Source organism: Zeugodacus cucurbitae, chromosome 6, assembly GCF_028554725.1.
Source record: "Zeugodacus cucurbitae isolate PBARC_wt_2022May chromosome 6, idZeuCucr1.2, whole genome shotgun sequence".
Lineage (NCBI taxonomy): Eukaryota > Metazoa > Arthropoda > Insecta > Diptera > Tephritidae > Zeugodacus > Zeugodacus cucurbitae.
Genome location: NC_071671.1, coordinates 11071460 through 11088625, shown reverse-complemented (window position 1 = coordinate 11088625; position 17166 = coordinate 11071460). Strand labels below are relative to the sequence as shown.

The 17166-nt window shown below is 36.0% G+C and overlaps 1 protein-coding gene and 4 non-coding genes across 7 annotated transcripts in view; all 5 read left to right on the top strand.

The window, feature by feature from the left end:
* Positions 1-17166, top strand: part of LOC105210926 (ecdysone receptor) — a 326137-nt gene that overhangs the window by 36689 nt on the left and 272282 nt on the right. For all 3 annotated transcript variants that reach the window (XM_054234171.1, XM_054234169.1, XM_054234168.1), the window contains one exon: positions 8170-8206. The gene's annotated coding sequence lies outside the window, so the exon portion shown is untranslated. The remainder of the gene's footprint in view (positions 1-8169; positions 8207-17166) is intronic.
* Trnak-cuu (transfer RNA lysine (anticodon CUU)) lies at positions 609-681 on the top strand. The gene has a single exon. It is a non-coding gene; the product is annotated as a tRNA-Lys (tRNA).
* Trnai-aau (transfer RNA isoleucine (anticodon AAU)) lies at positions 1156-1229 on the top strand. Its single transcript has one exon. It is a non-coding gene; the product is annotated as a tRNA-Ile (tRNA).
* On the top strand, positions 5013-5085 carry Trnar-acg (transfer RNA arginine (anticodon ACG)). The gene has a single exon. It is a non-coding gene; the product is annotated as a tRNA-Arg (tRNA).
* Positions 7051-7124, top strand: Trnan-guu (transfer RNA asparagine (anticodon GUU)). Its single transcript has one exon. It is a non-coding gene; the product is annotated as a tRNA-Asn (tRNA).

Here is a 17166-nt window from a genome sequence, read left to right as displayed (position 1 = left end):
ATATCTATCAATCTATATCTATGTATATATTTATATATTTCATTGATGACGTCGTAAACTAACGTTAAATTCTGTCATTCACGTTCTAATACAGGTAATGATATGACATTGTCGTCGTAATGGTTTAGTCCGCATTTTATTGGAGTAATGCGAATTTAGAAATTCTTAATACAATAATATAAATTTGACTTTCTTCGATTCTTTCTTTTGCCACTTTACAAATTGATTTTAATGGAAAACTTATACTGTCCTTCTCTACTAAGCCATGCCATAAAGTGCAGAACTATCTTTTCTTCTGCAACTTTTGGGTGAATTGTGTGGCCAAAAATTTCTCTGAACACATTTTTTCACTACTAATACAATCGCTATAATCGCTTGAAGCGGTTCCTACGCCAAATATATATATGTATATATATATAATACAAATATTCATATCTAATAGTACAAAGAATTAAAGAATTGAACCTGTTGTTATACTATTTTTCACTCATATTCTGTCGTGTAATGAGTTCTATTTTCGTTAAAATGACTCATATTGTCTAGATGATTACATACGGTTAATCATGTCTACCGTAACAACCGCTATCTTGGACGCCACTCCCACAACAGCCCGGCTAGCTCAGTCGGTAGAGCATGAGACTCTTAATCTCAGGGTCGTGGGTTCGAGCCCCACGTTGGGCGCAATTAAATATTTTGCAACTTTTCGAAGATATTGAGGTATAGTTCTAAGTCAGACTATGTATACAAAATTTTGCTATACTTTTACAGAGGAATAAGTAGTACAATCATACATGTCATCGTGACATAATATAAATACTGCTGAACTTCTAACTTGAATCACTAGAATCCACAACAAAACTTCGAATTAGAGAGACTTCGAGTTATGGAAGCTAATTTGTATGAAATTTGACTTCCATTGCCAATACAAGAGTTGGAGTTATGGTGAACTTCGAGTTCTAGAAGTTCGAGTTTTGGAAATTCAACTGTATGTTCTAGATGTAATTCATTATTAATTTAGACCTGAGATTACATCTATGATTACTGTAAGTATTTTACATAGTTCTTATAAACAAAATGTTATTTTTGTTTTATAAACTTTGCTAAAAACCTTGTTGCTCTCTTTCAAGTGACACAATTGTCTGCCATATTCACACTGGCCCATTAGCTCAGTTGGTTAGAGCGTCGTGCTAATAACGCGAAGGTCGCGGGTTCGATCCCCTCATGGTCCAACTAATATTTTGATTTTTTTTTTTTAGTACACAATTTAAATAGTTTTGTCATTTTCAAAAAAAAAAATCCTTTCGAAAATTATATCATATCAAAAATTAACATGTCCGATGCGATTTATATTCGATGATCTTCTTAGAGTAGTACCTAGTTTCATCATCCTGCTGTTAATGTCATTTTAATGGTTTACCTTCCATTATGCATTCTATAATATACACATAACTTTTTTCTTACTTCCTTTTTTGGAAATTTCCAAGTTTATTACGTATAAATAAAAATAAACAATTACAGTTATATAGACAGACTGTATTGAATTATTAATTTTGATGAATTGAATTCGTAATTGGTCCGGTGTGGTACAACAACCAAATGAATCAAATCTAAATATACATATTTCCATTGTATAGGAATCGAAAACGAATTATTCATTTATTTTATATTTTTCTGTTTTTATTGTCCAACATTTTCATTGTCAAGGGGAAACAATAAAATTTTGCAAAATTTGAATTGCTTATATATTTTACGCTGAATGCTTATAATGAGTGATTACATTTGTATTTGCATATGTATTTAGTTTAATTATTGCACCGCTTAGCGCATTTTCATACGAACAATCAATTCAAAAGCAAACTAAAGTGATTAAAAAATTATTTCATTTAGTTTGGCGCATTTTCTATTTGCTCTTTGTTTTTGAATATTTATTTGATTTGACTCAATTTGCATTAATAAGTTTTGCCTCGTCGTGTTTGTTGTTTTTATTGTTGATTATGCGAGGGGAATGACTGAACTTAACCTAGTGATATAATATACATATATATTGTATATACATATGTATGTATGTATGTATATAAATAAATTTCCATAATTTTAATACCAGCATATAGTATATACAAACATTCACACAGTCAGTTTGTATTTAATAATAGGTTGTTGGGTATAATAAATGAACCAACTGACCCTTTGTGCATTCTTCTCTAAACATATTTACATAACATACATACATACATATGTACATAATAATTAATTATATATTGCCTGGCAAACAATCATATTTTTTTATTAAAATTCAAATAATCAACTTCAATTCATTATTTTGCTTTGAAAATCACCAACTCATTATGACATTTTTTATTGAACTCGAACTTATTAAACTTGTTGCGCGACGGACGTCAAATTGATTTGGCGCGTCTGTCTGTCAGTTTAATCAACCGCGGTTCGCTGGGCGCATATACTCGTACATTTGTGCAAAAAATATATTTAGAATTGATTCACGTATGACACACTGAATTTCAAATAAATATTGAATAATTATATAGTACATATATTTTTGTATATTTCATATTGTGATTTTAATATTCGCTGGAACCTTATATTGGTTTGAATTCGAACTTTGGGTAGGCAAAAACAAACATAAAAGTCTATTCACATTACAGCATATATTACTTAATTTAGTATATAATATCTTAATTAATAAAGGGTTCTTAATCTTGTTTTGATGGAATTCCAATGATGTGATTTCAAGTCGTTAAACGAAGCGAACTGTCAAACGTAAAAAAAAATATGTACATATAATATTATTATTGTTATCAAAGCACATCCAACAAAAACATTTTAAAGCATACAAAATCTATGAAAATATTTCGTTGGCAAATATCTCCCTTCCGATTTTTTTGGTCTTTATTCGATGCTTTATAAATATAATAATATATAATACCCCCCTCGTAGAAGCCCCCTCCTTATTTGCGAAGAACTCGGACAGCCACTTTACACAACCCTCTTTTGAGTTCAACTTTACACCACCAAGGGCGTTCGCCATGGACAGGAACAGGTCGTAATTACTTGGCGCTATGTCCGGGCTATATGGTGGATGTGATAAAACCGCCCATCCGAGCTCCCTTCATCAACGAACTGTGTGGTCTGGCGTTGTTCTGGTGGAACACTACACCCTTCCTGTTGACCAATTCTGGATGCTTCTAGTCGATCGCCTGCTTCAAGCGGTCCAGTTGTTCGCAGTAGATGGTAGAATTAAGCGTCTGGCCATATGGGAGCAGCTCATAGTTGATGATTCCCTTCCAATGCCACCAAACACACTGCAAAATTTTCCTGACCTGTCTAACCCGGCTTGGCCACTGTTTTGGACGATTCACCGGTCTTCGACCACGACCGTTTTCGCTTGATATTCTTGTATGTGATCCATTTTTCGTCGCCAGTCACCATTCGCTTCAAAAATGGGTCGAGTGCGTTCCGTTTCAGCAACATATCGCATGCGTTGATTCGGTCCAGAAGGTTTTTTTGCGTCAAATCATGCGGCACCCAAACATCCCGCTTTTTTGTGTATCCAGCCTTCTGTAGATGGCTTAAAATGGTTTGGTGACTAACTCCCATCTCCTGCCGGTCTAACTCGATGTTTTCCATGATTTGATCGGTATTCGTCGTCACAGGTCTTCCACCGGCTGGCTTATCCATGGTGTCGTTTTCACCCGTTCTGAATCGTCGAAACCATTCCTCCGCAGTTCGAAATGACTCTATCATTTCCCAAAACACCATTAATCTCACGGAACGTTTATCTAACGGATTTGCCTTTAACGAAGGAAAACTTTAAAATAGCACGAATTGCGGCGTTAGTGAACTCCATGTGGTTAAGATGAGGTCAATGTGGAAGACGTTGATGAAATAGTTCAAGAAGCAGCAGCTAATCTTTCTAATAATGTGTTCAAGGAATTAACTGACCAAGAAGAAAATTAAAATATTGTTATAATATTTTCGAAGAAGAGCAAAGAACTTTTCGTTAAAAGGAGTTTGACAACTATAGCTTAAATTTTGAACCAATTTGTTGAAAATTATCCAAATTTGATAGGAGTTCAAAAGCAAGAAAAAGAATGTTATAGATCACCTCATCCACTTATCAAAAATATCTAGTAGAACACAAATGGAAGACGCAAACTTCAACTACTCTTGACAAAAAGTCCAAGAATTGGAAACACGAAATAGACTGAATGATCTGACTGACTTACAATTTCATTTGTTTTTTCATCTATTAAGAGAGATCTCATAGCCAATACGTACGTACGTACGAATTATTATTGCCGAATCACTTTTAAATTGATGTTAGTTAATACTTTAGGAATATATAGAGTGAATGTGAATTTATTTTTTTATTTTTTTACGCTTATCGGCAAATTCCAATTTAATCGTCGGAGTCTTATAAATGTATAAAAAATATATAAATGCTTTCAATTGTGCTTTTAAATATGTAATGACATACTGACTTGGAATTTTCTAGAGAATTTCTAAGCACATTCGGTTGGTATATTATATATACACATGTCTAGAGAGTAGATTGCATGCAATGTCATTAAAGCCAAATGATGAGTGATTAGCTTTCACTGATCTTTCGATTATTTCATTAAACACAATACACAAAAGCGCTTTAGAAGTCAGTGACTTTGATGGGCTGTTCATAAGATGATAAAAAAATAGTATTTGCTTACATTGCGAAATATTTACAAAGCTAAGCTAATTTTCGCAAATAATTCATTTGATTTCAAACAATTACTATAATTTATTGTAATTAACGGGTTTTGATAGCAACGAAGCGCGATACACAAGTATTTAGGTAAACTCTTTGTAAATTATTGAGTTTAATCGTTTGATTATTCTAGCACGAAGCACGTTATAATAATTGACTCCCTAATGTCTCACATTTTTCTGTGCTATATTTTAGATGTAAAGTTTCGTTCTTTTGTCCACTGTCAAGTGAGCACTTGGACAACCTTTAAATATCTGGCCCTGTGGCGCAATGGATAACGCGTCTGACTACGGATCAGAAGATTCCAGGTTCGACTCCTGGCAGGGTCGCGAACTACTTTTTTTCTTAATTATTTTTGATGATATTTTAATTGGAAAGTACTGCATAAAGCTCTTAGTCATTAGAAGCTTAATTTTAACTTACAATAAAAAGAAGAAAATTAACAAGCTCGTAATATTCGAATAGTCGACAACGGACGGTTAACCGGATAATCGATTAGTCGACGAGTTACCACTATCTTTATATACTGCAAATCGAAAATGGATGAAGTTTTACCTAATATAATGGAGCGGGCCAGAGTGCGTATTGCAAAGGCTGCGTAAATTTAAACGCAATTATCTCGAAAATATATTTTAAAAAATTTGTGGTCAGTTCATAAAATAGTTTTTTGGGGTCAAAAATAGCCCTCATGTTTCTCCTTTCAAAGGCTTATTTTATATGAGATTTTATATGTATGTATTTTTTTAGTATATAGGTTTATCGTTTCCATTATTATGTCATTAAAAACACACTTTTATTTTCTTGTTTCTTCTTGTCTCGAGTCGAAGCCAGCAACTTTTATATGGAAAAAAATTAAACAATACTTCTATTCCATAATCAGATAAGAAAACGATCTCTATAAATATGTTAAAGATTTCTATCACACCATTGAAAAGATATTAATTATGACTCTTTATTCATGAGGACCATGAAGATTTTGTATTAATTTTAAGAGTACTTAGTCATTAACTTCTTAAATGACATATTTTTTCTCAGATGCTACGGTAGGATAGGAAGTAACTTTCCAAGAGTTGTTCAATTTATATTCTGTTGACGGCATGACTTGTAAGCCTCATTGTGTTTCTTCAATGTACTCAATGATTTTTTCTAGTTGACTAGACGTATTCTTTTAGGCTCAACCCACTCCGGATTAGTCAAAAACGTCTTTGACTAATAAGACACAAAAACGAGTTTTGCTCTAACCCACATACACAATGCTACAAAGAAAACCATTTTGTTTTTTGTCTCTCTTGGTGTATATTCAAATAAAACAAAATTTAAAACATTAAATATTTAAGCAATATACAAATTAACAAGAAAAAATAATTCCTGTAGAAGATTAATTAAAACACTATGTATTTAATTAATTTATTTACAATTTATTTAAATTATGATTATTTTTATATCCTCCATCCAATATCCATTCTAAACTATACACGATAAAGCAAAAATAAAATGCAAGATTTTGTCTTAGTAAAATATCGGTGCAGCTATAGGTAACGACACGTGTTTTCTGTCTTGTCTTGTTTCATTCGGTGTGGGCTCAGCAAAAACGGTTTTAGACAAATTTGTCGCAATTGGTGTGCGTTTGCTGTATGAAAACACATGAATAGTTCGACAACACATCTTCAGACCAGAAAAGACAAAGACATGCATTTTATTTCGTCTCGTTCAGTGTGGGTTATTACATATGAACCTATGAGCTGTGGTCGTGTAAGACAAGAAAATACGGCTTGGCTTGTGCGGTATGGGTTCACGCTTAGTTTCAATCGAATTTTATGCAGGAATATGGTACCTGAAAACTTAGATCTGTAGTCAACTAACTTTAGAGTTCATTTCTTGGGCTAATACACTCCATAGGTTTCAAAAATAAATACCTTTGGGGTATAATTGGCGATGGGTTAGTTTGAAAACGATTAGTTTCTTTTAGTGACCTTTCGATACCGATAAAAAATATGATTTCCTAACAAAAAGCAGAACAAAATTTTAATAGCACAATCAAATATAAGAAGTTATTGTGAATGTTTTCAATAATTCGCTTCCATTTATAATAAATAATATTTACTTACTCTGATTAAGAATTGGTTTCAATTGTTGCAAATACATTTTTTCTTTACCATGTGCTGATTACGTCATTTATCCAGACCGTGGTTAAGGTGCTTTAGGTGGATGTATGTACATTTGTATATTCTAAAATTCTTTTCGTTCTATTCTACTCAGAGATAAAACACGCATTTGCCAAATGTTGGATATGAGCCTCCGTGGCGCAATTGGCTAGCGCGTTCGGCTGTTAACCGAAAGGTTGGTGGTTCGAGCCCACCCGGGGGCGCATATATTTTTTTGTTTCTTTTTTTGTTCAATATCATTTTTTTTTTTACTCTAATTGCATTCTTTTCTTGTTCTGTCGACGTAATATATCCACTTTTAAGACAAAATTCGTTCTACCAAAAGCATATTTTTATTCAAATTTTTTATTTTATTTTTATTTGTTTTCCGTTACGCTTATAGGTAGGTTATAAAGATTAAATCGCAAATAAATGCGTTTTCTGTGTTAATTTCGGAAAGTGCATTGAACTTGCTGCGTGCCGAGTGAGTGAGCGCGCAAATAATTTGTACATAATTAATCTATACGAAAATTATTACTTGCGACGCAATTCATCAAATGACAGCGACAAGCCGCCGTGCAGTCGCTTCAACAGATAGCCAACGAGTGAAAACGCGTCATTTTCGTGCATTTCGCGCCACAGTATACGACTATTCACATTGTTGTTGTTGTTGCTGTGAAATTCCAATGCACGCAAACATGAATAATTTAATTACCCACCGAAAAAAGTACATTTTTTCTTATTTTCGTTCTCGTGTCGCTGCGTCAGTCGCAACGCAACGCGACACTCCCACATGCGTCAGGCGTCAAGTCGCGCCTTCACCGTCTTCACTGCTGTTGGTTGGCTTTTTTGATTTTGTTGCTTATTGTATGTAGCGTGTGTTGTTGTTGTTTTTTGTACAACTCATTGTTCATTCGTTTAATTGAGAGACTAATTAAGTGTCAAGTCGTGTGATTGCGACGCGGGGTGTAAGCGCTAAGACGCAGTAGGTAACGTTTGGTCAATATGTTGTCGGTGCTTTTATTCATTGGTGGTTGCACTCATTCAATAAATCTTCAGCAGTCATAACTATAAGTGGTAAATACTCGTAAAGCATTTTAATGGACATTTAAGTGTCGCCATACATAGCTCATGTTAGCTCATCCGCACAGCACATTTAGTAATACAAATTTTATATATTATATATGGTATATATTTATACTTAATTAAACCACTAATTGAACTCTTTATAATAATATATAATTTAATAAATATTTTTATTTATTTCAGCGCATGGTGTTTTTCATCAGTGATTTTTAAGTATTAAGTAAGTATTCTTCAATATAATATTTTTTTTAAATATTGTTCAACATTTTTCAAAATCTTCTTTTCTTCTACATTTTTGTATTAATCTTTTAATGATGTATGTCTTCAAATAATGTATTAATATTAATACAGTGGAACTTCTCTAACTCGAATCACCATAATCCACAAAAAAACTTTGAGTTAGAGAGACTTCGAGTTATAGAAATGTTCATTAAAACATACATTTTTTAAAAAGCTGCAAAATATAGATTTACCCACAATTTTAGTTATTTACTTCGGAACAAGTTTGTTGCAGTTTGCTTTGTTTGGCTCTTGACGTCTATATCTCATGCCTTTGTTACACGATTTAGGAAATCTATAAGTATAAAACCATATTTTTTGTTTGCCCCCATACTATATAGAAAGGCTATTTTAAAATTGTTTTCTGATAGTAAAATTTTTAATTTTGTATAATGTCCTGGTCGAAAAGTTCGATTTATGGAAGGAAATTTGTATGAAATTTTACTTCTATTGCCACTTCAACAGTTCGAGTTATGGAGATCTTCGACTTATAGAAGTTCGAGTTATGGAAGTTCCACTGTATTTCGTTGTATGACCTGATTTTTGAAAACAGCTTCAAATCTGTGAGGTAAGCTGCCCACTATTTTCTGGAATCTACTCTCTGGAAAGGCATGCTATGCTTCCTTAATTTTAGTCCAAAATCATCAGAATTTTTTAAATTTGGTTGCCCGATCTTCACTTCTAAATCATTCCAGAGAATTTATATCAGTTTATAATGGTGATTTTGCGCTGGCCAGTCCAATACATCAATATTTTTGGGAGATAATCAATTCTTTACTGCACTAGCTGCATGTTTCGAATATTACGATCAACCAACGGGATCGCTTCATACTCCGACAGTGCAGCTCACACCATGACTTTCTGGGGTTTAAGCAATGGCTTTCAGGTTATACACAATCATTTTACTATTCGATATAATACGATTATTGTTCTTTCATATTGTTCCATAATTCTTTCTTCGAACATTTTAAATCCCTCCTTACATGAGTCTTAGTAAAATTAATCCGCGATTTCATTTTTTTGTTTGTGAGCATCATTCAGATGTCTTCTAATAACACCACTGGATACGTTTAATCCAAATTCTTAATAAATTTCTTAAGACTTAAATGGATCAGCCGAAAAAGTGTGAAAACGATGAAACTCTTTTTGTGACCTTTCGGATCAAAAAAGGAACAATGAATATCTCGAATAAAAGAGAACCTTCTTCTTCTGGACTGGCGTAGACACCGCTTAAGCGGTTATATACGCGTCCACAACAGCCCGCCTTTTATTCCTCGCTTTGGCAGTTTGGCGTCAATAGGTTATACCAAGTGAAGCCAGGTCCTTCTCCACCTGGTCCCTCCAACGGAGTGGAGGACTCCTTCTTCCTCGGTTTCCTCCAGCGGGTACTGAATCGAACACTTTGAGAGCGAACAATATAAGGTAGCCAGCGTAGTCGCTGTCTTTTTATTTGCTGAACTGCATATGTCTATGTCTTCGAATAACACATACAGATCATCATTCCATCGTCTGCGATATTCGCCGTTGCCAATGTGAATAGAGCCATAAATCTTCCGCATCGGTTCCATCGTCGTCGATTTTGGAATCGTGTTCACCATATCCTGGTGTTGTACTTTCACTGCCATTCAGCAGGCTGGAGAAGTGTCCCCTCCACAAACTCAGTATACTCAATCATCAACTACTAGATCACCTCTGGGGGCCCTACAGGAGTGTGGTCTTGAAACCTTCAGTTAGTCGCCGGATCTTTTCGTAGAATTTTCGAGCATTACCCCTGTCGGCATCATTAAGATGTCTTCTAATAACACCACTGGAAAGCCAAAAGTCTTAATTAATTTCTTAAGAATGAATCTGCCTTGCACTTTCCCTTAATTGCTCGATGAACATGGGAAGTGGTTTCCCGTGGAGGAGTCTTAAGCGATTTATTTTCTATTATTGTCTATGGACCATAAATGACTAAATTAATGACAATATCTACCATTTTCGGGGTATACTTCACCGTTTATACGATTTTATAAGATTTTTTTCCGTTTTCAAAAAGTCCGATTATAACGCATAATTTTTCTGGAAAACAATGCATTCCACACTTTTTTATTATTTATGCCAATTAAATTAGCCAACTAAAATCAATTACTTTCTTGTACAATTTTCGATTTTAAAATTAGAGTAAAGGACGCTGCATGAATTTAGCCTAATTTTGTCAATAATAATTTAAAGAAAATATACTAAATGACATGACTTACGATTACTTTGAGATGCCAATGATGTTAACTTACTCATTCAATTTCATTTTACTCACCCTAAACAATTTCACAATAATTTCTTAGAGCCTTTTGTAGACTTCTTGAACAGGATTGGTGCCGGTATAGGCCAATGAAATTCATTTGCGGTAATACTTAAAACGTTTTGCTTTGCATCAATAAAAATTTATTGGATGATTTTATTAGGATTTATATGTATATCGATAAAAAAATTCTGGACTTTAGACGCTAGATAGGAGATTTGATTTCATCAGCTTTTTTATATAATATAATAACAATTAATATCATTAAAAAAATAAAAATTTAATCAAGAGATCGGAATAATGAAATTTATATTAACAACTCTTTTTAAAATATTTAATTTTATCCATTTGATTTGGACCTACATACGGTCCTACTCCTTCTCATGAATTGTTCATCATACGCCCCAGTGGGCACAACTCTATGTGCTATACATACTTTCTCTATGCTTAGGCACATGTGCATTACCAATACTCCATACAAGTGCATATGCAAACGTAAGAATTAGTCATCGACTCCCAGGTAAACGCTGACACAGTTCGGCAGCTTTTGTGCCAATTTCGCTTAACTTTAGGCAAGGATATAGTCACGATTTTAGCGCCACTTCGTAAGGTAAAATCAATTGTCCTGCACAACCCACCGAATTTGATGGTTCAGCTCACATACAAAGTTCACATACATACATACATATATATTCCTTTGTATTTGTTTGTGCACAAAAGTAAACATAAATATTGTCTGCAAGGACAATGACATGTGAACACACACACACATACTTGCATTCAAACTCAAATAACGATTTTCAAGCGTGTCGTTTCGTGACAGGCGAGACGCGTCCTTGCCACTGTTAAATGAAAAGCCAAATAGGAGCAACACATACAACAACAAGAACAAAATCAGCTGTTGTTGTTATTATTAGTGTAGTAATTTATTCATAAACTCGAGTCATGGCGTCTGGCGTGGCTTTTTCGGGCCACAGCGATAGACACACACACTTTCGCACACAAATATTTACCACCAAATACCAGTTCATAACAAACATATATAGTTTAGGGTATAAGTACATACAGACATACTCGTACATATTTGTTTAGGTTCACATTCGTCTGGTTGTCAGTTAAACTGCGTTTATTTGTTCATATTTGTGTGCTTTTTTGCCCGTCTGCTAAGCCACCACCCTCGTGCCCTTGTCCTTACTGCCTTCGGTTTTGCTTTTATTTTTTGGCTGTCTGTAGTAATTTTGTAAAAGCACAAAACACAAAAAAACTATAAATATTCCTCGCACAGGTGGGCGACCTTTCATCGATCCAAGAGACGCATGAATACCAGCACAAAGGCGTAACAAATAACAGCTGAAAAGAAAGAAAAAAATAAGTAAAAACACCGCCAGACATTTTTGGCATTTTATTGTGTACTACATAATTTATACATCTTTATAACTTGTGGGCAATTCGCGCTGCTTTCTGGGTTAATAACATGTGCTTAATTTAGTATATTAGATATTCCGCTGTATTAGGTTTGGCTTTTGTTGTTGTGCCACTTTTATATACTCTTTCTTTGGTGCTGTTGAGAAATAAAGAAATAATTTAAGATTTTTGTATTACGTTCTCATTCTTTAAGAGACTCCTATGCCATGGTCTTAAAAGTAGTACAAACCCATAACAATTAAAACCATTTTTGTATACTGATCGAATCCGAATACTAACCTGGTATAGTTTCACTGGTTATTAGAGATCAAAATGCATATTGGTCACGATTGGTCAAAGAGGTTGGAACCTCTCGTTATTCCCGTCCTGATGTATGACACAGAAGCGTGGACGAAGACAACATCCGCTGAGACGACACTTCGGGTTTCCGAGAGAAAGGTTTTGCGTAAGATTTATGGTCCTTTGAACATTGGCAACGGCGAATACCGCAGACGATGGAACGATGAGCTGTACGATTTATACAACGACATTGACATAGTTCAGCGAATAAAAAGACAGCGGCTACGCTGGCTAGGTCATGTTGTTCAAATGGATGAAAACACTCCAGCTTTGTTAGTGTTCGATGCAGTACCCGCTGGAGAAAACCTCGGTAGACGATGACGAAAAGACCAAGTGGAAAGTGAACTGGCTTCACTTGGTGTTTCCAGTTGGCGCCAGAACGCAAGAAGGAGAAATAAATGGCGTGCTCTGGTGGTTTCGGCTATAATCGCGTAAGCGGTTCCTACGCCAAATATATATATATATATATATATATATATATATATATAGCTGAGAATGTACTCGAAGACCGTGGAGAGTCGATGCGTTATCCGTTATCGCGACCATTTGATGCTTGAAATGGAAGCTCGTGATCTCGGCGACATTTGGTTTTAACAAGACGGCACCACTTCCCACACATCGCATCAATCAGAGGATTTCTTGAGAGAACACTTTGGTGAGCAGATAATTTCACGTTTTGGGTCGGTCGATTGGGAACCAAGATCGTGTGATATCACACCGTTAGGGTAATTAAAGTCTTCGATTCAGGCCTTGAAGCAAAACAGCACGCGTGTCATTCGCCACTTACCAGTCGAAATGATCGAACATCAAAAATTGGACTCAACGGATGAACCAACTGAGACCAACATTTGAAAGAGATAATCTTTAAACAATAAATGCCAAAGAATGTTCTTTCAAATGATAATAAATATGCCCCATTCAATTTGAAATTTCTGTGTTTTTTTTCTTTAAAAAAGTAGGAAACTTCGGATAATCCTTTATATGCTATATACAAAGAAGGTCCGATAAATAATACCATCGCATTTGAACGAGCTTGCACTTCCGAAAACATGAATTGAATCATCGATGTTTTATCAATTATCTAAAATCGCAGAGACGCCTGCTTCTACTTACGATGAGCTATAATTCTGATTCTACAGCCTTCTAAGCTTTAGGTTCTAAGATAATGTACCAACTTTCATTTAAGGTTGGGGCGCTTCAATCGCTGAGATTAGTAACTTATCAGACCGCCCAGGTATAACTAATATTCACCATTCCACACCAGTTGTGGAACTTTGTACTTGAGATATCCATTTTTTAGGCTTCGACAAAGTCACTCAGCCTCAGGCCAGATATTGTTGTGGTGTTTTTATAACTTTAAAATGTGATAGCTTAGATAAGTCATTGACACCTCGGCTTGTGAACGAAGTTCTTTTTGTTGTTGTAGCGGAATAAACCATTTCCCAAATAATTTTGAGGAATGCTGCCATTTAAAAAACCGAGCCCATTCCAGATACGTGCTTCCGAATGTTGTCGGAACGGTATAGGTGTATTCGGTATGCGTGGTCTAAGTTGATGCTAATTTCGATTGTGTTAAAACGTTCTTGCAACGGGGGAATTCAGGCACCCAAGGACCCACTCCGTTATACTTTTAAAAGAGAGCTTTAGTTCATTCCCTAAATTAGGTCATTTGAGGATCTGGGGTATGCTTAGTTGCGGTTCCTGACTCAACGATACATTTATATCGACATTTTAACCGCTATTGAGGGACCTTACTGCATGACAATCGGATTGAAGCGGACTTTTTTGTATACGGACTCCACTGATTTCAATAGACCAATCATTCGAATCTCTTCTTTATCAAATGTGACCAAAGGCTTTACAGAATAGCGTTGGCGCCTATAGGCTTTCTATTTTAATAAATCAGGGAGTGCTTTTAAGTACCGTCCGTGCACTAAGGCTTAAGTAGTCCTAAACAACAAACAAAAAAAGACTTTGCTTCAAAGCAAGCTACATGAACATATGTGCTTATGAAAAAACAACGTCTCGCCTCGAACTACAAACTCGTATCGCACAACGCCGGTAAGTCAATTTCACATTGCAAAGAGATGATGAGCCATCCGCAGACACTCAAGTGCACATGTGTGAAAATCAACTGCTGCTGCTGTGTAGACAACCAAAAGCGAAACGCCAAAAGACGTTGAACAAATCAAAATTCACAACTAAACGCGAAGTAAATGTAAATGCAAAAGCAACGTGCGAATGGGAAAATAAACAGCAGAAACATAAAAATTGCATGCACGGCATAAACGCGAACATAGCAAAGCGAGAAATAACATTAATAAAATAACAACAACAACATACAAGTATAGTGCACAGTGGAAACGCTCGACAACAAACGTGGGACGTGTGAAGACAACGGACGACTTGACTGCAATGACGGTTGCGGCGGCAACCAACGACGGACAAGTTGAATGACATAAAACAACGATTGACCTTCAACTCTGCGACTGAACCCTTAGTGGGGGAAGACAACAGCAACAGCAACGGCAAGAGCAGCAAAAATGAAAAATTAAAAAAATAAAATAAAATTTGTTCGACTCAGCGCTTGCAGCTACACATTAACAGCAACAACAACAGCAGCGCGCACGAGAAGACAGCCAATTGCATACAAATGTGTGAGTATGTATGTGTGTATGTGTGCTAAGCAAAGCTGCAGTGATACAGCTCGAGAGGCAGGCGGTTGGTTGGAGGAGAGGGCGACAACGACATAAGAGGAAGACGAGCTGACGACGGCGCACAAAAGTGAAAAATGAATAAAATGAAAAGTGTATAATTTTGTTTTCTTAACGCTGCCGCGCAACATGCAATACGTTTATGCCCACTTAACAACAGCGACAACAACAACAACACAGGTGTATGTTCACCACAGCGCAGGCAGGGAGGAGTCGCTGTGACTTGAGGCAGACGAGCGAGCGCGCATAGGCAAACAGGTCGGCCGAGTGGCTGGCTGACTGGCTTGCCGGCTGACAAGATGTTTGGGGAGGAAGCTAAGCGCAACAAACATGCATACAGCTGCTTACTCTATACATATGTACTCTATGTGAATGTAGGTTTATTTATATACCCCTATGTGGTTATGCATGTTTGCTTGTCGCCTGCTTTTGCTTGCTGGCATACAAACATTATTTCAGCGAATTTGCATAGTCGCGTGAACGTTTTTTAGTGCAGCGTCTGCTTTTTTTAGTATTTAGATTTTCTATCTTATTTTTATTTCTTTATTTATTTAAGTTTCTTCTAGTACATATTCGTGCACTATGCATAGACGAAAAGCGTAGATTGAATTGCAGGGTTGCATTCGCATGCGAAATAATTGCATCAGCTTACGTACGAGGAGTCTACAAGTACATTTGTACCATAAATGTGCGAATATATTTATTTTCAATTATTAAAAAGCAGTTAATTCCCTTTTTGATGCACTTTTTACCTTAGTGACCATGTCCGGGAAGCTTCTTTGGCGTTAGTTCTGATCACATTGGGCTCGTGATCCGCATTCTTTAGTAAAGACTGAACTGCAGTTGGATTCCATGCGTAGATTTTTCTTATCGAGTGCGATCCGATAAGTACCTACTTACCTTTACTTCAATTTCTTTAACCCTCCTGAAAAATATGAGATCCGTAAAATATGCCTCCGATGGGCGATAACATCTTCATGCTCTTTTGCCCGACGGGTAGCTTTATCACGCTTGGAAACCAAAAATTTAGTACCAATCCAAAACTGAAGAAAACGATGGACTCCCAATTATACTAACTTGGCTGTGATGACGGCGTTGCTAGTTGTCGACTATCCAACAAAGCTGTCGGTCTTATGCAGAATATGATACAAGCGGTCTCTGGAGATGTCAACTGTCTCGGCCAACAGACGGTATACCAATATGAAATCGAGGACTTCATGTTTGTCGTGATTCGTCGAAAACCGACGTGGTATCATGTTGAAACCTTTTAATTAAACTTTTGACGGTCACCATGGAAGGAACATTCTTCATATGGGTATGTAAAAGAACATACTTCTTTATACAGAATCTGCTTTCCAAATCCACAGCTCAGTTTCCATTCCATATACAGAGTAACAGAACTACGAGTTCGATTCGGTTGAAATTGACAGTAGCCGTTTATTTAAGATTTTATCTTGATGTGGTTAGTTATGGACTTAAAAAATAAGCTTACTTATAACGTTATGAAAATGCTCTTCATAAAAATTTACGAGGAGCTTTCATGTATGAACATGCCTTAAGTTGCATATTCTACCAGAAGATTGTGCTTCGAATTTAATACAGTAATGTAGGTAATGAAAGTGTAAGGTAAGGAAAGTAGCCAATGTAAGAATCGTGGCAATTCTACAAATCAGAATATAAAATATTTTATAACAAGTAGGAAAACTTCCTTGATAGAATTTTCAACTTTAGGAGGTTGTCGTGAGAGACTTGCGTAGACACCGCTTACGCGGTTATAGATGAGTCCACAACAGCGCGCCACGCATTTCTCCTTTTGGCAGTTTGGCGCCAATTGGTACTACCAAGTGAGGGCAGGTCCTTCTCCTCCTGGTACTTCCATCGGAGTTGAGGCTTCCACCATCGGGTACTGAATCGAACAACAAGACCTAGGCAGCGTAGCCGCTGTCTTTTTATTCGCTGAACTATGTCAATGTCGTCGTATAAATCGTACTGCTCATCATCCCATCTTCTGCGGTATTCACCGTTGCCAACGTTTAAGGGACCATAAATCTTCCGCAAAACCTTTCTCTCAAAAACTCCTAGTGCCGTCTCATCGGATGTTGACATCGTCCACGCTTCTGCACCATAAAGTAGGACGGGAAT